Here is a 23184-nt window from a genome sequence, read left to right on the forward strand (position 1 = left end):
TCTATCTATCCATCTATCTATCTCTTTATCCATCCATCTATCCATCTATCTATCCATCTATCTATCCATCTATCTATTCATCTATCTATCCATCGTCCTCACTCTATCTATCGCCCTCACTCTATCTATCGCCCTCACTCTATCTATCGCCCCTCACTCTATCTATCACCCCTCACTCTATCTATCACCCCTCACTCTAGCAATCTATCTATCTATCACCCTCACTCTATCTATCGCCCCTCACTCTATCAATCTTTCTATCTATCGCACTCACTCTATCTATCACACTCACTCTATCTATCTATCTATCTATCTATCTATCTATCTATCTATCTATCTATCTCCCTCTATCTATCTATTGCCCTCACTCTATCTATCTGTCTAGCACCCTCACTCTATCTATCTATCGCAATCACTATCTATCGCCATCACTCTATCTATCTATATATCTATCGATTGCCCTCACTCTATCTATCTGTCTATCTATCGCCCTCACTCCATCTATCTATCGCCCTCAATCTATCTATCTATCTATCTATCTATCTATCTATCTATCTATCTATCTATCTATCTCCCTCAATCTATCTATCGCTCTCAATCTATCTATCGCCCTCCCTCTATCTATCGCCCTCCCTCTATCTATCGCCCTCCCTCTATCTATCTATCGCCCTCACTCTATCTATCACCCTCACTCTATCGCACTCACTCTATCTATCGCATCACCACAGCATCACTCGGCACCACCACAGCATCACTCAGCACCACCACAGCATCACTCAGGGGCACCACAACATCACTATGCGCTACCACAGCATCACTAAACGCCACAGCATCACTCGTCGCCACCACAACATCACTCAGCGCCACCACAGCATCAATCTGTGCAACCATTCAACTACTGGTTCAAATATGTTCTCTCAATGTTTCAAGCTTTATTACAGATGTCACAAAAAGACGTTAATATTTCACTTCTGTTCTTGGATTTTCGTCACAATAAAATACACTGAACATAATCTTCACAAAAGTTATTTACAAAAGTTTACGCTATTGCTATTATAAATTACAATAACTTTTATTTAAGTATTAATTATTAAAATAAATTAAAAGCCATTGTTATGTGTAATAGCAATACCTTTAAGCCATGTAAATACAACACATATTGTATTACAAATGCTATAGCTGTCACATTTGCTAAAGTTATAACTATTTGCATTGTCAATGACAAAGCTATTAATTTTTTGTGCCTTTCTGCCCTCTGTTAGACTCGTTTTTTGTGCCTTTCTGCCCTCTGCATCACCACATCATCATGCAGCGCTACCCCAGCATCACTCAGCACCACCACATTATCACTCAGCACCACCACATTATCACTCAGCACCACCACATTATCACTCAGTACCACCACAACACCACCCAGCGCCACCCCAGCATCACTCAGCGCCACCCCAGCATCACTCAGCACCACCACAGCATCACTCAGCACCACCCTGTGGAAATAAAATCTATAATTATGCCCCTTCGCTGCCCTCTGCGCGATCTAATTATGCCCCTTTGCGCGATCCCCTTTGCGCGATTAATAATTGCCCACATTAAAAGCCGGCACCATTTTGTTTTTAATTCACCCTTTGGTGTCCCAAGACCCCGAGCACGAGCACGACACCCCTGCACCTGGCCTTCCTCATTTTCACCATCTGTCTCTGTGGTTTCTGCCAACTCCGGGAAACCAGTACATGAGTTCCTGCTCCCCCGCAGAGATGGTTCATGTTTCTGACATGAAGCACGAGCACAAACCCCAAATGAGGAAGCCTCCCCCTTCCAACTGTCAGACTATTTCACATCGCAAGTCCCCTCACGAAGCCTAAGACACGCCCCCATTTCTTCACACTCTGCTCCTCTTGCTGATCTTTGTTCCTCTGTCTGTCACGACCTGTTTGTTCCTCTATTTTGCCTCGTGACCAAGACTGTATAAATATTCTGCTGTTGAAAATACAAACCCCCACTTCAAGAGAGGGACTTGAGAGATTGCTCCTGTGCCCGCTTGGTGCTGGAAGCGCTCCCCTTAACTCGAGTTATTGGTCTTCTCATTCATTTGAGCACCACGGACTCCTCGCTTTGCATTGACAAGAAATTATGATTTATTAAGCATAGAAATTCAGAATTGAGGTAATAAGTAAATTTAATTTACCACATTATTTGGCGCACGGAACAGGGACATTCCCTTTCCCCCACGCGCCGGCGATATTGGACCCGGTACTGTCCCCTCCTGACCGTTGACGGACTTCAAAAGTGCACAACGCGGGGAATTCCCGCTAACTCCCTCGAGGCGAAGAGGGGGACTGACTGCGGCCCAGCATCCACACGAGGCGGTGAGGAAATAGCGGAACGTCCTGAACCAAAGCCCAACCTGCGAAGCAGACGAGTCCGAGGTTGTACAAATCCCACCTTGAAACTGCGCGCCGTGTTTTCCCAAAATCTTCAAGAGGCCTTCCAGTTATTTTTCGGTGAGTACTGATGAAAAGTATAAAAACGAACCCACAGCTTTTGTGGGGGTGGTAAAGATACGCGTTTTGTTGGTTTCTCACCTATCTTTGGTGAGGACTACTAAAACTAGTATAAAAGACGGACTCACTACCTTGTGGGCACGGTAAACATACATGTTTTTTGTGGGTTTCTCACTTATTTTGTGAGGACTACTAAACTAGTATAAAAGACGGACTCACCTCTTTCGTGGGTACGGTAAAGATATTTGTTCTGTTTGTGTTTTTCTCACTTCTAAAATCTTTGAAAGTCTTGCCATCATGCCTATTTTCTCGAAAATACGTAAGATGGCAACCAAAAGGAGTATTCTTGAGAAGGAAATTCCCCTTCCTCCTGGGGATACTCCAGGACACTTCATGTATGCAAAACATGGTGTCGGTGCACTTAGTTATTGTGATCTATGGGTAGAATATACTAAAGACCTAGAACTCAGATATAGATGGCCTGAAAATGGTAGTTTTGATACGGAGTGTATTATGAAATTAGAGGAACAGTTATGGAAGAAAAAGAGAGTCCCCCAGTCACAGAGTGACTCAGTAGAATTATGGAGAAAAGAAGCCCATAGGAGGCAACAGAAGGAATTGCATAAAGTTGAAAAGGGTAAGAGAATGTCAGAGCAGGCCAAGAAAGAACAGTTACAAGAAATAGGGAAAGAAGAAGTTCGTGAAAGGAATAAAAGGGAACAATCAGCCATTTCTACTGGTTTTTATCCTGTATTGCCATCTGCACCTGAAAACCTTAACATTGCATCACAACAGCCTACAGCCCCACTACCAGAGGATACTTTTACTAATTTTCTCTTAGATACTCCACCACCCTATGAAGTTCCAGTCATTCAACACCCTCTGCCTCCGCCACTCCTTTCACAACATAACGCACCACCTCTCACTCCAGAAGGGGGTGCCGTAGGTCCAGACCCAGGTAAAACAATTCCCGACTGCCCCTATGACCCGACTCCGAGCAACACAGGGGAGGCGGGCCGAATAAGTAAAATACTTCATGACTCCTGGGAAGAAATAAGACATCTACCAGCAATCGACACGTTTCTTCAAGCGGCCTCTGAGTTTCTTCGTACTGGAGAGAACTCACGAGCCATTAACGCTATGACTACAAGAAGATCACACCCTGTAAAAATGCACATGTATAGGTTCCTCCTTTGCTGTTTCATAAAACACATACAAGCAGAGGAAAGAAATATACCAGTTTCACTTTTTGACTTATTAGATTCCGCATCCGACCACACTAGTCTAGAACTTATAAATGATGCACTAGACAGGTTCACCCGTAATGTGACCCGTATTCTGCAAAACTTGCAAACAAATGAAGAGAATAAGAAACTTGAGGAGGAAATTACTGAACCTACTGAAAAAGTCCTACCCGTTCGTTCTTCCGCCCCTAATTCACGAACACCCCCGCCTACATTCCTCCAAGGTCACTCTGAACGGTCATCTCCAGATGAGTTATTTGAAAATACATCCAATGCATTAGAATACTGGTTAGACCAGGAACCTCCGCTTACACCGGAGGAGGAGGAAATAGCCAGAACTGCGACCCTATGGGTCTCTCAACATAAGATATATGACAATTACCTCATAGCCCAGCTTTTTGTAGCATTACCACGCTCACATCAAAGATTAGCAAGTCTCTACATGGTACAACATCTCATCACACTCAATGACACTCATTTTAAACATGATCCAAGACTCGAAGATTTTCTGTCTGACTGCGCTGATAACATGTTCCTCCACAATAGTTCAGTTTTTCTCAACACATTTATAGATTTTAGACAGAAATACCAGAAAGTGACTGGATATAGATCTCCCCATAATACGTGTGGATCAACTAATAGACTTCCTCAAACACGCCAGTTCCCCATGAGAGAGGTCCACCCCAGAGCTGACACAAATGGAGCGCTACAACGCGTCTTCATTTATGTACCCTTGACAAAACTTGAGTTACTAAGGATGAAAGAGATGGTTCCCTCCCACTCAAAGGATCCTGCTGGATTCTTTAAGGAATTAGGAGATGTATTAATGATGGGAACATATACTCTTTCTGATATCACAGCAATTCTGAAATTATTGTTGCCATCAGGTATATATGACAAACTAAGGGAAAAAGATTGGGAAGTAGCAGGTGAACACATTAGATGGACTGAACTTCAGAATGACGAAAATACTATAGTAGCAGGTCAAGGTATAGGAGACAGACTAAAAGCACTTCCTGGCACTATTTTAAAGGTGCTACCACAGTTACTAACAATGAAAAAGAAGGACTGGGATGCCATTTCCTCCTGCAAACAGAAACATGGTGAAGACATAGGAGATTATTACACTAGACTTGAAAAGTGTTTTGCGGTAAATAGCGGCCTTACGCAGACAAGTGAAGCTTACCCGCATCTGTTTGTTTCCAAATTAGTAGATAGCGCCTTGCCAGCCATTAAGGACAGAGTACTAAAAGTAGAAAGTACCTGGCAAGCACATACACCTCCATAGGTGTTACAAATGCTACAATATCACCAGAATCGCATTAGGGATGAAGAAGAAAATGATAAGAAACGCATGAAAGACACAAAGATGAAAGCATTAGTAGCCCAAACTGCACCCCAGCGTCAACAGACACCAAGTAGCCAGACAAATATAAAAAGCACTTGTAATTATTGCAAAAAGATGGGACACTTCGTTAAAGATTGCCCTGTCTTAAAGCACAATTTGGCTACTGGTAAGACCCAGCCACGCCCATATCAGCCAAAACAGAATGGTTCTCTAGACAGTTCAACACCTTCAGTTCCACTGACAACACAAATGGCCCAAATGAATATTATAGACAGCGCCTACACTGAATATTACCCAGATTTCTCATGATGTTGCCCAGAGAGAGAAGATGACAAACTGCCCCTAATCCCCATTCCAGTAGATCAGACAGGTCCATTTATAGAGGTCCGACTTCTTGGGGAGGATAGAAAGTTTCTACTAGACACTGGGGCCAGTAAAACTACAATAAGCCATCAAGAGGTCCCAGAGGCTCCTCTCTCGGATTCAAAAAGTATTTCTCTGGGTTTCTCGGGACAACCTGTGACAAACGTCACGTCAAAGCCACTGCCCTTGCAGGTTGGTCCCCTCATGACAACTACAGATCTTATATTGACAAAATCATGTCCAGAAAACTTGCTTGGTATAAAAACATTGAAAGAATTAGGAGCTGTCATTGTTTGCTCACCTACAGATGTCAGACTATTTCTGCGAGATTTCAAGGGCCACTACACAAGTAGAGAATTAGATGAGCGTTTGAAAGATTTGCCACACACCCTGTGGGCCACTGATTCCACCACAGTAGGATGTATGGAAATAACACCTCACAGGTTACACTGAAAGAGGGAGCCCAACTACCACGCATAAGGCAATACAAAATTCCACCTCAGGCTGAACAAGCATTAATGTTAATTATTCAGGACCTAATACAGTCAGGTGTGATTAAGGAAACAACTTCTAACATTTGCAATTCCCCTGTTTTACCAGTTCATAAAAAAGTGGAACCAGGAACACCACCTGTCTACAGACTAGTGGTGGATTTGATAGAGCTCAATAAATGTATCGTTCCACAACACCCTGTGGTTCCAGACATCTCCACCCTACTCATAGCCATAGATGCGGAAGCAATGCATTTTTCAGTCATTGACTTGAAAAACGCATTCTTTAGCATACCTATTCACCCAGACAGTCAATACCTTTTTGGCTTCTCCTTACAAGGACGAAGTTTCCAATTCACAAGAGCTCCTCAAGGTTTCACAGAGAGTCCAAGCGTATATAGCCAAGCATTAAAAAGACAACTAGATACTGTTCAAATGCCCACGGATACAGCCATACTACAATATGTTGATGATATCCTCATTACGGCCAGATCTGACGCAGCATGTGCTGAAGCATCACTACTAGTACTAGAATTCCTAGCTGCAAATGGCCATAAAGTTTCCCCTGGTAAGCTCCAATTTTGTTTACAGCAAGTGGCATACTTAGGGCACTTGCTGTCAAAGGAGGGTAGGCAGCTTACACAGGAACGCATCCAACTCATACAACAAATACCACAACCAACAACACAGAAACAAGTTCAAGCTTTTGTTGGTCTCACCTCATATTGTAGACAGTGGATCCCACAATTTGCACTCATTTCCAAACCGTTAGTGCAGCTGACAACACTCGAAGCTGGCGCTACTCCACAATTACCCTGGACAGATGAACACACGCAAGCCTTTCAGTCTCTTAAAAAAGCTATGTGTCAAGCCCCAGTGCTGGCAACACCTAATTACACCAAAGATTTTACATTATTTGTAACAGAAAACTCAGGTACAGCACTATCAGTTCTGACCCAACTTCAAGCAGACAAACATAAACCATGTGGTTATTTTTCAAGCACATTAGATCCAGTAGCACAAGCATTGCCTGCATGTCTAAAATCAGTAGCAGCTACTGCACAAGCTATTATACAAAGCGATTCTATTGTATTGGGACATCATCTGATAGTTCAGGTCCCACACGCTGTAGAACTTCTGTTAAACAGAACACAAACACAGCATCTGACAATAGCCAGACTCACCGGATATGAGATGACACTTTTTCAGCCACACATTGAGATTAGACGCTGCAACATTTTAAACCCAGCAACACTGTTGCCACTGACCTCTCCTACTGAAGAAATTCACGATTGTATTGACATAATTGATTTAGTGACCAAACCAAGACCAGATTTACAAGATACTCCCCTTGCTAAGGCAGAAATGACACTCTTTGTTGATGGTTCATATATGAGACTCCCCACAGGAGAATTAGCAGCAGCCTATGCCGTCACAAGTGGTACAGACACTTTAGAAGCACACAAGATAGAGATACTGTCGGCACAGGCAGCAGAACTCATAGCCCTAACACGAGCATGTCACTTAGCAAAAGGAAAGTCAGTTAACATCTACACTGATTCACAATATGCCTTTGGAGTTGTACACAACTTCGGTACATTATGGAAAGAGAGAGGATTTCTCACATCACATGGGTCCAGAATACAGCATGCTACACTCATCACTGCCCTCTTAGAGGCCAGTCAGTTACCAGAGAAAATCGCAGTGCTAAAATGTAAAGCGCACACAAAAGGAACAGATGAAATATCTAAAAGGGAATGATTCTGCAGACAGTGCAGCCAAGTTAGCAGCAAACACAGAATTAAGTATACCACACCGCCAATATACAATACGAGACCCCTTTTCTGACATCCAGGATGTCCAAAGTCACGCCACACCACAGGAACTGCTACAATGGAAGGAAAAAGGAGGGGTCCTTACAGATCAAGGCTGGATGACACCTGAAAGAGCAGTATGGTTTCTACCGGATGCCATGGTACAGGTTATGGTAAACACCATACATGGACCAGCGCATCTGGGAGAAAAAGCAATGATAGACAGCATACAGAATATATGGCACAACAAACATTTGAGAGCTGCAGCCAAACAAAAAGTTGAAACGTGCATGATTTGTAATCAGTTCAACCCAGGGAAAGGCACAGAGGTGGAACAGGGAGGATTCCAACCCCCTGACCATCCATTTGAAGTTCTCCAGATGGACTATATCCAGATGGAGAGATGTAGAGGTCACAAGTATGTGCTAGTTGTAGTGTGTGCTCTGACCAGATGGACAGAAGCCTATCCCGTCCCAGATTACACTGCAACGACAACTGCTAAACAATTAGTTAGAGAGTCTTCCCGAGGTATGGGTTGCCCAGCGTCATCTACTCAGACAACGGCCAGCCCTTCTCCTCTGAACTCATGAAGCAAGTGTCTCTTCTGTTAGGGTACACTTGGAAGTTTCACTGTGTAAGACATCCTCAGGCAGCAGGTCTAGTAGAAAGGCACAACCAAACTTTGAAGACAAAATTGGCCAAGATATGCACTGACAAAGGCGTGGACTGGATGGTAGCATTACCGGTTGCCCTCTTCTACATGCGTATGGTAGCCCATTCCAGAACTGGCTTATCTCCATATGAAGTGGTCTTTGGCAGACCACCAAATATGTGGGGTACGCCAAGGCCTAAAAGAATAACTGATGTTGACAGTACTATGCTGACTGACTACCTGGCTTCCTTGATGTCTGCACTCCAATCTTGTCGTTCTCAGGTTGCTGCCACCTTCCCTGACAAAACCAACCCGGAAGAACACGCCATCCGACCCGGGGACTGGGTCCTCGTGAGGAACTTCGACCGGATCAGTCCCCTCCAGCCCAGGTGGAAGAAGCCAAGACTCGTACTACTAACAACACGGACAGCAGTGAAGGTCGAGGGCAGGAAGGGCTGGCTCCACGCAAGCCACTGCCGGAAACATTTTGGACAAAAAGACACTGTTGCTGATGGCCCTGCCAATCCCACTGACAGTGTGACTGAACAATCTTTATTGCCTTTGGAACTAACCCCACAACAGGATTACAAATCAAAGTTAAGGTCTGCCATTCGGACTCTGGCTAATTAAGTCCATTGGGCGTCGGTCCAGTGGTGAAGCGGTTGGAGCATGGGAATGGATTTTAACACCTTGACTATGTGGGAGAAAAAAAATGAACTCTAGAAAAAGACATAATGGTCCTATTATATGTTTGACAGTATTATTTTTCCTCATGGCAGTTATGACGTGTCTTGGTTGGATTCTCCACACTGTTTTTCCTCCAACACAACACACCTCTCATACACCCAACAGCACTCAGGAACACACCTATCACGACCTACCCCATCATGAACAAGCCCATAGACTAGCCTTGCGAAACAATACCTTCATACAGATGCTACACCATACTCAGCAGGCCAGTAATAGCACCAATTGTTGGATATGTGGCCGCATCCCACCTCATCAGAAAAAGGGAGGGATGCCTCTTTTTCCTTTCCCATTCTCTTATAATGGAACTTGTGAAGCCTGGTTCGCCCTAATAACAGCTGACGATACTACCCCCACCTCCTGCCCTGACGGAAATAATTCATGCAAGAATGGGTGGCCTTGGGGGGATTTAAACAAGGTACTCAATACTGCCTGTTACCCTAATAAGGAGGGAGATCCTCAGGCGACCGGTACAGTCCTAGAAAGTGAAGAATACAAGCAAGGGAACATGACCATGTCCTAAAAGATGTTAAATACCAAACCTAAAAAGAATGCTGGTCCCCCTTCCATCTCGGTCTCACCAGTAAAAGGACACCTGTGCATCCAGAAAAATGGCTCTGTTCCATTAGGACACAGTGACTGTCATACCACTATAAGTTTTGAAGACAGAGGAAAGTCCTCATTTCTAGCATCTCGCCATACTTATTTCATCTGTGGCCAAATGGCCTATGTGCAGCTGCCCTTGAACTGGGGGGGGGGGACTTGCTATATAGCATTCCTGTTACCCCCTGTCTTTGTGGCCCTATCCACTTACCACCGAAACCTCCTAGTGCCCCAGGTCAGACATAAAAAAACGATTGATACCTCCGTGGTTGACCAAACGGAAACCTCATGGGAACAGTATACAGATTTTAACAAAGGGTTCTTCTTCTTTGTTGGCCCTGTACAGAACAGCAAGCTTATACGCAGGTTGACAAGGACCTTAGAGGCTGTTGTAAACCAGACGGCGTCTGCCCTGGGGAGCTTAACCCAGGAGCAGTCTGCCATACGATTGGTTACTCTCCAAAATCGCCTTGTCCTTGACATCATCTTGGCTGACAGAGGCGGAGCCTGTAAAATTATAGGCTCTAGCTGCTGTATATTTATTCCTGATAATTCCCCATCTGTATACACGGCCATAACAAAATTACACAAGATAGCCGTAAGTTTACATCAAGAACCTGGCACTTGGACGTGGTCTGACTGGTTCTGGAAGATAATATCGTCCTGGGGATGGCAACTGCTGTCAGCAGCAGGTATAATATTCCTGATGATAACTGGATGCTGCCTTTGCATCCAATGTGGTCCTGCCCTGTGCGGTCTATGCGCTGCAAAATGCATTCCTAAACCACTTGTCCAGCAGAGAGAAAGGGAAAGAATCATGTTACAAGAATGTATAAATGATCTCATGCAAATTGAGATATAATGTAGGTACACTCTGGGGCAAGGAGGGAATGTGGAAATAAAATCTATAATTATGCCCCTTCGCTGCCCTCTGCGCGATCTAATTATGCCCCTTTGCGCGATCCCCTTTGCGCGATTAATAATTGCCCACATTAAAAGCCGGCACCATTTTGTTTTTAATTCACCCTTTGGTGTCCCAAGACCCCGAGCACGAGCACGACACCCCTGCACCTGGCCTTCCTCATTTTCACCATCTGTCTCTGTGGTTTCTGCCAAGTCCGGGAAACCAGTACATGAGTTCCTGCTCCCCCGCTGAGATGGTTCATGTTTCTGACATGAAGCACGAGCACAAACCCCAAATGAGGAAGCCTCCCCCTTCCAACTGTCAGACTATTTCACATCGCAAGTCCCCTCACGAAGCCTAAGACACGCCCCCATTTCTTCACACTCTGCTCCTCTTGCTGATCTTTGTTCCTCTATCTGCCACGACCTGTTTGTTCCTCTATTTTGCCTCGTGACCAAGACTGTATAAATATTCTGCTGTTGAAAATAAAAACCCCCACTTCAAGAGAGGGACTTGAGAGATTTCTCCTGTGCCCGCTTGGTGCTGGAAGCACTCCCCTTAACTCGAGTTATTGGTCTTCTCCTCCTTCATTTGAGCACCACGGACTCCTCGCTTTGCATTGACAAGAAATTATGATTTATTAAGCATAGAAATTCAGAAATGAGGTAATAAGTAAATTTAATTTACCACAACCCCAGCATCACTCAGCGCCACCCCAGAATCACTCAGCGCCACCCCAGCATCACTCAGCGCCACCCCAGCATCACTCAGCGCCACAACATTATCACTCAGCACCACCACATTATCACTCAGCACCACTCAGCACCACCACAGCACCACTCGGCACCACCACAGCATCACTCAGCACCACCACATTATCACTCAGCACCACCACATTATCACTCAGCACCACTCAGCACCAACATAGCACCACTCAGCACCACCACAGCACCACCACATCATCACTCAGCAACACCACTCAGCACCATCACAGCACCACTCAGCACCACCACAGCATCACTCAGCACCACCACAGCATCACTCAGCACCACTCAGCACCACCACAGCATCACTCAGCGCCACCCCAGCATCACTCAGCACCACTACAGCACCACTCAGCGCCACCACAGCACCACTCAGCACCACCACAGCATGACTCAGTGCCACCCCAGCATCACTCGGCACCACCACAGCACCACTCAGCGCTACCCCAGCATCACTAAGCACCACCACATTATCACTCAGCACCACCACAGCACCATTCAGCACCACCACAGCACCACTCAGCACCAACACAGCACCACTCAGTACAACCACAGCACCACTCAGCACCACCACATTATCACTCATCACCACCACATTATCACTCAGGACCACCACAGCACAACTCAGCACCACCACAGCACCACTCAGCACCATCACAGCATCACTCAGCACCACCACCGCACCACTCAGCATCACCACCGCACCACTCAGCACCACCACAGCATCACTCAGCACCACCACAGCACCACCACAGCACCACTCAGCACCACCACAGCATCACTCAGCACAACCCCAGGTTATAGGTGTCACATTTGCGAAAGTTAACTATTGGCATTGTAAATGACAAAGCTATTAATTTAGCTATTTTCAAAACCAACACATAAATAAAAAAATTGTCATTTACAAGACCAATAGCTCAACCTTTCCTAATGCGAGACCTATTGCATTGCAAATGCTTGTTTCCTCTTGTAACGTATCGTTTGCTACCTCTTGTATTTTGTTTGCTCTTGATACATGCACAATTGTCACTATTGCCTTATGTAACGTAACGTTTGCTTTTGTAACATTCTGATTTGGAATTTTTCCTCATGTTTCACTACTACTCTGTTCTTATTGTGAAGCGCTATGACACTTTCGGGTAAAGTCTGCGCTATATAAAAACGCATACAATTGATAAATAAATAAAAAACAAGCTTGGATAGTGGGTGTCTTCCTCGTGCACGTGCACTTGGTACTGCCGTGCTATCACTAGCAGCAAATATTACACATGATCCCTCAGTAAAAAAATAAGCTTATGTTCTTTCTTCGATTTTATTGGCAGCCAATTTCTCCTGCGTCTATGGGCTTTGATTGTGGCAGTCCACTTTTTATGCGCATGAACCATTACGTTCTGTAGTGTTTCTTTTCTGTCTATTGTTGATATCGGCATCCTTGTTATGATGATAGCTGCCTGTCGGTCAGGCATAGCGGTACCGCCTTCTCTTAGTACTCCGCTTTTCATTGGTGTAAATCGTTCCTCTTTTGCCTAGCAGCTCGCTATTGGTGAAAACTCTGGAGGGTTGGAATTCTGCTTCCGGGACCGCGTTGTGGACGTACAGAGGCCGCCATTGTGGGAACGGAGGATCGGGTCCTGTGTAACGACTCCGGGGTAAGGAACTGGAAGGGGGAGGCAAGTTGTTCGCTTTGAGGCTATGTGTAAAAGTCAGAGAGATCGGGCGATGTGGAGAGGTATTCAGGCAGTACTTTACAATCGCTTGGTAGGTTGTTAAAATCCTCTGTCGGTGTTGGCCTAGGCTCTGAGTTCTCAGTATCGTAATCCAGTTCCCTCTTTCACCGATCGTAAGGTTAACTGTGAGTGTTAGCCCTTCGTGGTGGTGTCCTCCCAATTGGCAACTGTCCAACTTCTTTTGTCTCTAGCTGGTATGGTCACATCCGTCCACACTTTCACACAGTAGTTATGCTCCTGTTCCTCGATTACAAACTTGTAACTACTGTCTCTCCCATAGAATGCTACTATAACCAATTTCAGTAGAATCTAGCTGCGATTTTCCAAGTTTTTGTGCTTGTCGCGTTTGTTTGTTCGCTAGACAATCTCATGTTGTGAGGACACGGCTGTTCGATCCCTGAGTGCTTTTTTAAAATCAATTCATGGTTTTCGGATCTAGTAATCCTTTTTGGCAACACTCAGACTACAAGTCCCAGAATGCAGTTTCGTAGTTAGTAAAAGTGAAGGACTGGACTATGTCGGATTGTTGTTTTCTTTCTGTGCAGCGATTGATGATGGGTCTAGTTTTGAGATGTAATAGTACCCTATGGTTTACTAAAAAAACTTATAATAGCTCTTAGAGACTAAATGAAACAAACACACCCCTTAGATATAGATACTGTTACATATTATTATATTGCATGAGCGTCATGTGTATTACACTGGTGTTCATTTTAATTGATGCTGTAACTATAGTTACAAGAGCGCTATATGTCTATGTGCGCTCGTGCTTATTGTTATATGATGCATGTGGTGCTGTTTAACCATATGTGCATCCTTGTAGGTTGGTATTCTTTAAAACGAGGGACTGTATACAGAGGTGGAGGCTTTGAGAGATCACATTTTAATGAGAACTAATAACAAGAAACCACAATCATTGGCATAGCCAATAGGTCTCCCCTTTGGGACCTTATAAGTGTTTAGCCATGCAACAGTTGGTGTTGTTACACCAAGGATATTGTGCTGCATACCTAAATACTTATAAGGTCCCAAAGGCAAGACCTATAGGTTATGCCAATGCTTGTTATATCAGGGCTGCGTGCACGGCAATAGCGTGATTTCTTCGAAAAGCATGAAGTGTTTCTCGCCCCCCTCATAGCCCTGCAGTACGCTGGCAGTCACCGCTGTAAGGTGTGCGAAATCAGGCGCGAGAAAAAATGCTGACAAGTGGAAACATTTCTATTGACACAAAAGCACTGCCAAGGTGAGGACAAGGAGTCTGAGTGTTTGATTTTATTGATCAAATATTGGTCATTATTAAGAATTCACCGCAGCCTGCATCTTATTCATGCTCAGTCCTGGAGGTTTTGAAAAGCTTCTCATGGTATGAGACGTGGAGGTGGAAGGGCCTTGTTGGGCACAGAGTCTGGAGGGGGGTGAGGGACTAAGGGTAGAGAGCAATCGGGGCCCGGAGGGATCGCACTTAAGGCAAAGCAGTGGGGCTTCGTGCTAAGCGAAGCCCAAGAGACACTTGTACCCCTCCACCGGGAAACACAAATAACACTTTGGAAGCTTCCTGCAATATCCAAGTGGGGGTGGAGGGGGTGTTACAAAGCCCTTGATGACCATCAGCTGCGCAGAGTCTCCACTCACCAGCTGGAAACCTCTCATTGTAAATTCCACCTTGTGTTATCACCTCTTCAACGGGGGTCCCGTGTGAGGAAAGCTAATATTGTGTGGCCCATGGGGGCGCCGTGTGAGTTGGCAGCTCTGTTCATGCTACTGAAGGTCCTTATGTGTTCGGGAGAGCAGGAATCGTGGCCTGCTGAGTTGCCTTTCTAATGCATGTGTGCTTTATTCACCTCCACCAGCATTCAATGCTCAGGTCGCTCACTGCTCGTCTTTTTCCCTATGTAGCGCATGCACGCTGCGTAGGCGAGACCTAAATAGACTGTGGACTACAATAGATAAGTCACTTATTGCTGCAATTGAGATCGCTAAAGCCATTGAGCATTCAGAAAATGATTCATGAATTGATAGAGAATTTAGAAAAATATGTTTATGTGGTGTCAAAAAATGAAGGGGATACATTCAAGAAAAAGGTGGGGCTGAAGAATGAGGTGACACCTACAAAGGGGCAGCATTGTGTTATGAATGTGAAGGGGATCATATTTGGGTAATTAAAAGTTTTGTCCTGCTGTAGATAAAATTTGCTCAAAATGCAATAAGAAGGGGCAATGAATGTGAGTATGACTGTTTCGATCAGGACCCTAATACCATACTAAACATAAGTGATGGGAAGACAGCGTGCAAAATTGCTCTTTATGGTGTGAAGATACAGTATTGGTGGATTTGTGTGCATGGTACACTATTTTGTCACATGCCGTTCTTAAGTTCGTTCCTAACTGTGAATCGAGGGTAAATACTTTCAGATGCCTCTTTAAAAAATACAAGGTTTTAATGGACTGAAAATATGACTTTTGCATTCAATGCACTGAAATAAATTATTGTAGAAGCACTCTGTCTAAACCTTTTGTCATTTGGAAGGACTATGTTGTGATGGTTGATGCTAGCAATTGTGCACCGGGAGGGGTGTTTATGCAACAAGAGCATGGTAAGGAGTGATTTGTCCTATGCCTCACAAGCTTTGCAGGATGCTGGAAAAACATTTCTAGGTCACGAGTTGATCATTTTAGTGCGCTTTTTAATAACCAAAATCTTGAAATATTTCTCACTGATGTTCTATGACATATTTTTCCCTTCTTTTTGTTCTAATCCTAGACAGCTCCTTTAACTGCATCAACTGTTGATTTGTAAGATGTTTTTTTTACTCATAGCGCTAAATTGCACCAACGATACTAATGTAATACCTTCCTTATGTTCTGTATAATTGCTGACCACAACTCTGTACAGCGCTCTGATACCCCCTTGGGTCTTGTTCGCGCGCTATACAACTTTCAAAATAAATAAATAGAGTTGCTCTCTTGTGTATGGGGATCCAAACAGTAAGGACCTTTTTGTGCACACTATGGCGCCTGGTGCGGGGGTGTGCCTTGACAGCAAGGTTGGCTAGACTTGCTTCTAGATTGCAGTTTCCAATAGCGCATGGAGTATGTTCCTGAGAAATGTAATGTTCATGCTGAATGTATGTCCAGGTTATCTTTACCTGGTTATGATAATTTGGAAGCTGAAATGGATGAATGAGAGGTCGCATTCACGTTGGGGTAAATCAATTTGTTACATCCTGTTATTCGGGAAACTAGGTGGAAAGAGGAGATGGAGAAAGATGGTGAATTGAATAGGGTAATCCAATATATCAGAAGTGGTTGGCCAGAGGAAGGGAAAGTCCAGGAGTGTTTTTTCCCCGTTTTTTTATGTGCTGGAAGAGTTAGCTGTGAAGCATGTTATTGTTGTAAGAGGTGACAAGTTTATACCTACTTTTAATTTGAGGAAGGTCATTGTGGATATTTCACATGAAGGAAATCTGGGTATGTCGAGGACTAGGTGGCGAGTCAGGGGAAGTGAGAATGTGTGGCAAGTGTACTGTGAGTGACAAAACGGCAAGTGCTTTGACTCCTGAATCCCCAGCTGTGACAATTATCTGAGGAACCATTGCGGGAATTCGGTCTGGGCATTATTGGCCCATTTACAGTGCTACCCAGCAGACGCTTTCGGTATAGTCATGGTGGACTATTTTTCCATATGGCCCAATATTAAAATGATGAAAGAGGTTACCTCAGAAAGAGTGGTGGAATTTTTGGATGAGGTTTTGTGCAGGGAGGATATTTCTCAGGTAACAGTTTGTTAGTAACTACATGGAGAGGTATCTGGAGAAGTGTGGGGGGTGCATAAACGGATTGCAGTATTCCAACCCTAGGGCCTATGGTCAGGTAGAAAGGTTTAACCGTCTAGTTAATGAAGCGATTCAGTTGTCAGTAAAGGGTGGTGTGAACTGGGGGAAGGCTTTAAGTTTAAGTTTAAAATATTTGTTAAGCGCAACATACACCTGAGCGGTTTCTTGGCGCTGAGATAGCAACAGCCTACGAGGCAGAGTCAATCGCTAAGACATAAGCTGAAGAGGGGGACAAAGGTTTAAGACAGAAAGGCCTGAGTGAATAAAAATGTTTTCAGTGATTTGCGGAAAATGGAATACTGGGTGAGAGACCTAAGGTGGAAGGGAAGGGAATTCCAGAACATGGGGGCGAGGGTAGAAAATTTGGAGCCGCCCTGTTTTTTTTTCCTGTAGCGAGGGACTGCTAAAAGATGTTGGGCCGAGGAACGAAGGTCTCTGCCAGGGACGTAAGATTTGATGGCTGAAGATATAAAGAGAGGGGCCAGGCCAGTCCTGGCCTGAAACGCCATGCAGCCTAATTTGAACAAGGCGCGTTCCCGAACGGGGAGCCAGTGGAGGGTCTTCAGGAGGGGAGAGGTATGATGGAATTTGGGGAGACCAAAGGCAAGGTGGTTCTGCACCAGTTGTAGTTTGCGCAGGCTGTACTGTGGGATGCCATTGAACAGGATGTTCCCGTAGTCCAGGCGGGACAGGACCAGTGCGGACATAATTAATTTGAGTGCAGAGAAGGAAAAAAAGCGAGAAATAGAGCGGATAGTACGAAGAGTGAGAAAACGGGAAGAAACCACCGAACCTATCTGGGAGTGAATAGTGAGTTTGTCATTTAGCTTGATGCCAAGGGTCTTAACAGAGGGAGCTGGGATGGGGGGAGGACCAAAGGAAGGGGGCCAAAAAAGAGAGTTCCAGGGACTGGAGCAACCACCCGTAACCACAAGTTCCGTCTTATCGGGATTGAGCTTCAGGTGGTTGAAGTTCATCCAGTCCCTGATGAAGGATAGAGTAGATTGGAAGTTAGAAATAGAGTCAGAGGAAGAGGACAGATTAAAGATGAGCTGGAGGTCATCGGCATAGTTATATACCGTGACCTCCAGCTGCTGTAGAGCAAAGATGAGGGGAGAGATGTAAAGATTAAACAGTAAAGGAGACAGAGAGGAGCCCTGGGGAACACCGCACTGGACCTGGCAGGGGGTAGCTGAAAACTCCCCAAGATGAACCGCCTGGGTCCGGTCCCTCAGGAAGGAAGAGAGCCAAATGAGGGCTGAGCCTCCTATGCCCGCCGCCCTGACACGGGAGAGTAAGATGGAATGATCCACCGTGTCAAAAGCGGCGGACAAATCAAGGAGGACCAGCGTCTGAGATTGACCTACATCCATACCTTCTCTGAGGGTATCGAGCACTGACGACACCACCACAGACTCTGTCGAGTGCTTGGGTCGAAACCCAGCCTGGCAAGGGGCCAACATCCCATTCTCCTCGACAAAGGAGCTGAGCGCAGAGGTGACGTGTCGCTCAAGCACCTTACCTAAGAAGGGTAGCAGGGAGATGGGGCGATAGTTGGCCATCACGGAGGGGTCGGCTCCTGGCTTTTTTAAAATGGGAACGATGGAGGCGGATTTTAGTGATGGAGTCACAACCCCTTGGGCCAACGAGTCATTAAGGAAACTAAGAGGAGGCAAAGTACAGACAGAATAAATCTGCCGTAAGATGTGTGCCGGGCAGATGTCTGAGGGGGAACCGGATTTGATTTTGGGGAGGAGAGAGAGGAAAAGTTCCGCAGAAAGAGGGGGAAAGGAATTGAGGGAGGCTGGGGCAGGGGGAGGCTGGGGGTCAATGAAGAGAGGGGAGGGGGGGGGGGGAATGTTAGATTTAATTGTCGCGATTTTTCCTATGAAATAGGAGTTCAACGAGTCACAGAGTTTCTGGGAGGGAGGGGGTTTGAATGAGGTCCTGTCAGAAAAAGCCAGGTCGTGGGTGATAGCGAAAATCTCCTTAGGTTGATTCTCCGCCGCCAGGATTTTAGCCGAGAAGTAGGCTTTCTTGGCCTCTGTGATGTTTTTTTTGTAAGTCCCTAGGAGAAGGACGTAACGGGACTTGGAGATAGGAGAATAATCCAATCTCCATCTGCGTTCTGCCTGTCGAACCGTGAGCTTCTGCTCTTTCAGATCTTTACTGAACCACCGATTGGCGTCTTTAGGACGCCTAATCGAGGTGCGCCGAAGAGGAGCCAAGCAGTCGCTTCCATTCGTAAGCCACAAGTCGATGGCTTTGGCTTGAGCTGCGGACTCCAAACCCGATAAAGAGGGAGAGGAGGCCAGAAGTGAAGCCGTAAGGTCGGACAAATTGACCTTGCCCCAATTGCAAGCCCATGAGTTTTTGGTATGAATAAGTGTCTTGGTCGGGCAGAGGCTGAGGGAGAAGGAAATTAAAAAGTGATCGGACCAAGTGCATGGGGTAACAGTCAGTGAAGACAAGGGACAGTTGAGAGACCAAACTTGGTCTAAAATATGACCATGAATGTGGGTGGGGGTGTGGACAAGGGAGGTGAAATTAAGTGACAGGAGGGTTTCGGAAAATTCCTTAGATGAGGCGCATTCCTTAGGGTCCATAGGCCAATAGTTGAAGTCCCCGAGGACCAGAACCGAGGCATAGTTGACGGCCAGAGTGCCGAGTAGGTCTTGAAAGGCCGGAAGAAAAGATGGGGTTGGTTGAGGTGGACGATAGGCCAGCACGATAGCTAGGTGAGGGGAGAAAGAGGTGGAACGGACCACCAGGTGGTCAATTCCTCCCAAGGGGGGTGAGGGGAGAATCTGGAACTGGAAGTCAGTACGGGCGATGAGGGCAACGCCTCCACCCGTTTTCCCGCCGAGACGGTCAGCACGGATAGCGTAGTAGGTCGAGGGGAGGGCAGCCAATAGAGACGGAAGAGAAGACTCAGAGAACCATGTCTCCGTTAACAGGAGGAGATCAGGTTTGTCCGTGTCTAAGAGTATGAACAGTTCCTGGTGATGTTTGATGGCTGACCTAGTGTTTAGTAGAATAATAGACAATGGGGGAGAGCGGAGGTCAGAGGTGGTCAATGAGTGGGGAGCTGCCGGGGAAACCTTAGGAAGAGGACAACCTAGTGGGCAGGCACGACAGGGAGAATGACAGCCCATATTGATAGTCCGTTGAATAGTGCGAGGGTCGAGGGGCCAATGACCTTGTAGGAGGGTCAAGTCCGCTAAAGAATATCGGATAGGAGGACCAGGGGTAGCGGCCCCTAGCCCCGGCCGGCCGCGGACGGGCGCAGACGGGCTTAACTCTGGCGCGACTCCGGCGCACCTACGTCGCGCCCGCTGCGCTCGTCCGCTGCGCTGACACATAGTGGTCGTATTAGTAGCCGTGTGACCAGGGGGGTGTGGCCAAGGAGAGGCCAGCCAACAACCCGACCCAAGATGGCGCCCGCAGTCGAAAACGACCGGCTTCAGGCGGACCAGCAGGTAAGTGTGGCGGCTCGTAATCAGCGGGCCACAGGGGAGAGATTTAAAACTGGGGGAAAAATACAGAATGTCCTTGCTTGTAGTCAGCAGGACAGATAAGGAAATAATTAAAAATGGTGTTGCTCGAAGTCAGCAAAGGCGAGTGGGGTTAGAGTTAAAAACTGCAGCAGCACATGCGCGCAAGCCCTCTGCCACCGGGCTGCGTGCTATCCATATTGCCATACATTGATTCACGCAATTCTGTGACTTCGATGAGTCCATTTGAGCTATTAAGGGGACAGAAACCTAGCACAAAATTAGTTTCTTGATGATTGAGGATCCAGAAGAAACATTATGATGTGGCTGATTTAGATTTTTCCGCAAAACCACCATAGAGTAGAGGAGTATAAGTTGAAGATAAAAGATACACTTAGGAAAAATAGCTAGTAACAAACAGAAGGTGAATGTTAATGCTATGATTTGTCTCAAGAAAGATGGGAGGACAAAAGGCAAGGGGCTAGCGGGTTGATCGGATCCTACGCGGGTAATTTAAGTTTTTAAGAATGCAGTGTAAGTGGAAGGTTGAAGTGTCTGTCATGTCTTTGTTCAAAGATATAAAATTCTGTCCAGGTGAGGATAATGTTTATTTTTTATTTTTGGGGGGGATGTGGAAGAATCTGATTGTGTGAAAGACACAGGCATGAGTAGAGGAATGTATCCTAGTGGGGGGGTTGACATTATAGATGCATTTAGGAGCATGAGGATATGCAGACTTTCCATGAGATTACGAGATTGTGTTGACGTAAAGGATACAAAAATATTTCAAAAGGGGGAAGGTGTTACATGTGAATATATTGCACAAGTGTGACGTGTTACTCTTGTGCTTATTTCAATTGATGCTATAACTATATGTACAAAAGCGTGGCACGTCTATATGCACTTGCTTTTTCTTATATGATGCATGTGGTGCTGTTTAACTGTGTGTGCATCCTCATGGGGTTATGGTCTTTCAAACTGGGGTCTGTGTTGCTGTCTAGTTCCTAATAATACAGTGGATCTGCGCATTTAGACAACATAAACTAAGGGATTGGTGTCCAGACTTTTTCCAGACACCCAGAAGGATATGTTAGCTTTTAGACCAGCTAGCTCACAGCACCACCATAAGCCCCCTAATCTTACCAAGGAGCAAATCGTTTCTGGCAACTATCGAACATGACAACCCTTGAGCCTTCAGGGATCATGGAAACAGAGTGCCTTTCGCTCGGTCAATCGTGCTCACTCTGTCTCGAGAGACACAATAAACGATGGGGACGTTTTCAATAAGTATTTATTGAACCAGCTTTATTCTAGTATAAAACATGCTTGCTGCGACCAATATGCAGTACCAACAATTAGATTACATTATACAGAATGGCTCGTACAATTCATCAGACCCCAATTGGAAAGGATGGTTGGTTTGGCCTATTGTCTCAAATAAGTGCCATTTAAGATGCAGGGGTACCACCGAAGGGTTTAGTAATCTATTGGCCTGACCAAAGCCATGTACAATGAGAACACTCGGGTGGTGACGGGGCACTGAAACTTTTCAGACACTCACCCCCAGTCACATGTCTGGGTTGAATCCATCATCGTTTTTTAGCTCACTTCGCCACCCCCAGTTCAGACCCGGCCATATGCAAATATGTCTTGACACTGCTCCTTATGGGACAGTCCAGCCCGAACTGCCAAGCCAGGTCTTCCCTGGACTGGAAGCAATCATCATGGGAGTGGTTTCAAGGTAACACCCCTCATCAGACAGGCTAGCTTTAATCCAGTGGCAAAGTGAGCAAGGGACACACGTCTGGGTAAGCCCTGCCAACCAGGATTTATTCACTGAGCAACTTTGTGTCTTCTGCAATAGATATAATAGAACAGAATATGTTGCTACTTCAACATGGGCAATCGCAACTGCGATCCATTCTATTATTGAGGTGGACACTGCAATAACTGCATTCTGGTCACGTAGCCTGGCGGTATATCAACGGTACGTCTATTTTCTGCATACAATCTAACAGAAAGACAGACAACAATGGCATGAAGAGATGCAAAATATAAAATGGAGCACGTTGAAAAATTGGACCAATTGCCTTTTACCGTGGTCGAGTCACCCATCACAGAATAGCTAATCCATGGCCATAATACATTGCCAGTCACGATATTCCAATTTCAGTACTGTCCACAGTATCACCAGGTAGGCAGGTATGAAGCGTTGTGAGAGGGGTGCATACATGAATCTTGGGAATAACTATACAGATTTAGATGCAGGAATTGGGACATGTTATGTTAAGTTATCTTGACTTATAGAGCGCATCAACGTTTTCTCAGGGGTACAGACCGAGTTCTTTCAGTGGTTCTGTAATTCTTCAGGATATTTTTCTTCACGGAGCCTGTAATGCTTCAGGTGCAAACCTATTGTGTCACTTGAAAGGATCACCAGTTGCCGTGATTCATCCTGTGTTCAAACTACTCTCTAATGGAGTAATCTGATGTTAAATGATCACGGTTGCTGTGGGATGGTACCAATCATCGCATATCTGGTCACAGTAAGTTCCAGAGTTACATGTTGTATGCAAGTATTATTTCCATGGATCCCATACAGTTAAGGAAGCAATGCTATGGCCTTCATTGGATGCTTCTCTTATACGGTTTGATTCTCTGAGCGGACTGAAAGCCGTGGCCTTATCCCCAGCCCGAGAG

The 23184-nt window shown here is 45.5% G+C and overlaps 1 protein-coding gene and 1 pseudogene across 2 annotated transcripts in view; both read left to right on the forward strand.

Annotated features, from left to right (window-relative positions):
* Nucleotides 1–9125: 9125 nt before the first annotated feature.
* Nucleotides 9126–16341, forward strand: LOC144823029 (endogenous retrovirus group V member 2 Env polyprotein-like; annotated as a pseudogene).
* PRPF8 (pre-mRNA processing factor 8) overlaps nucleotides 12965–23184 on the forward strand; it is a 162271-nt gene continuing 152051 nt past the window's right edge. The window contains exon 1 of one of the 2 annotated variants that reach the window (XM_078680163.1): nucleotides 12965–13080. The gene's annotated coding sequence lies outside the window, so the exon portion shown is untranslated. The remainder of the gene's footprint in view (nucleotides 13081–23184) is intronic. The other variant, XM_078680164.1, reaches the window with a different exon arrangement.

The sequence above is a fragment of the Lissotriton helveticus genome, chromosome 3_1 (assembly GCF_964261635.1).
Source record: "Lissotriton helveticus chromosome 3_1, aLisHel1.1, whole genome shotgun sequence".
NCBI lineage: Eukaryota > Metazoa > Chordata > Amphibia > Caudata > Salamandridae > Lissotriton > Lissotriton helveticus.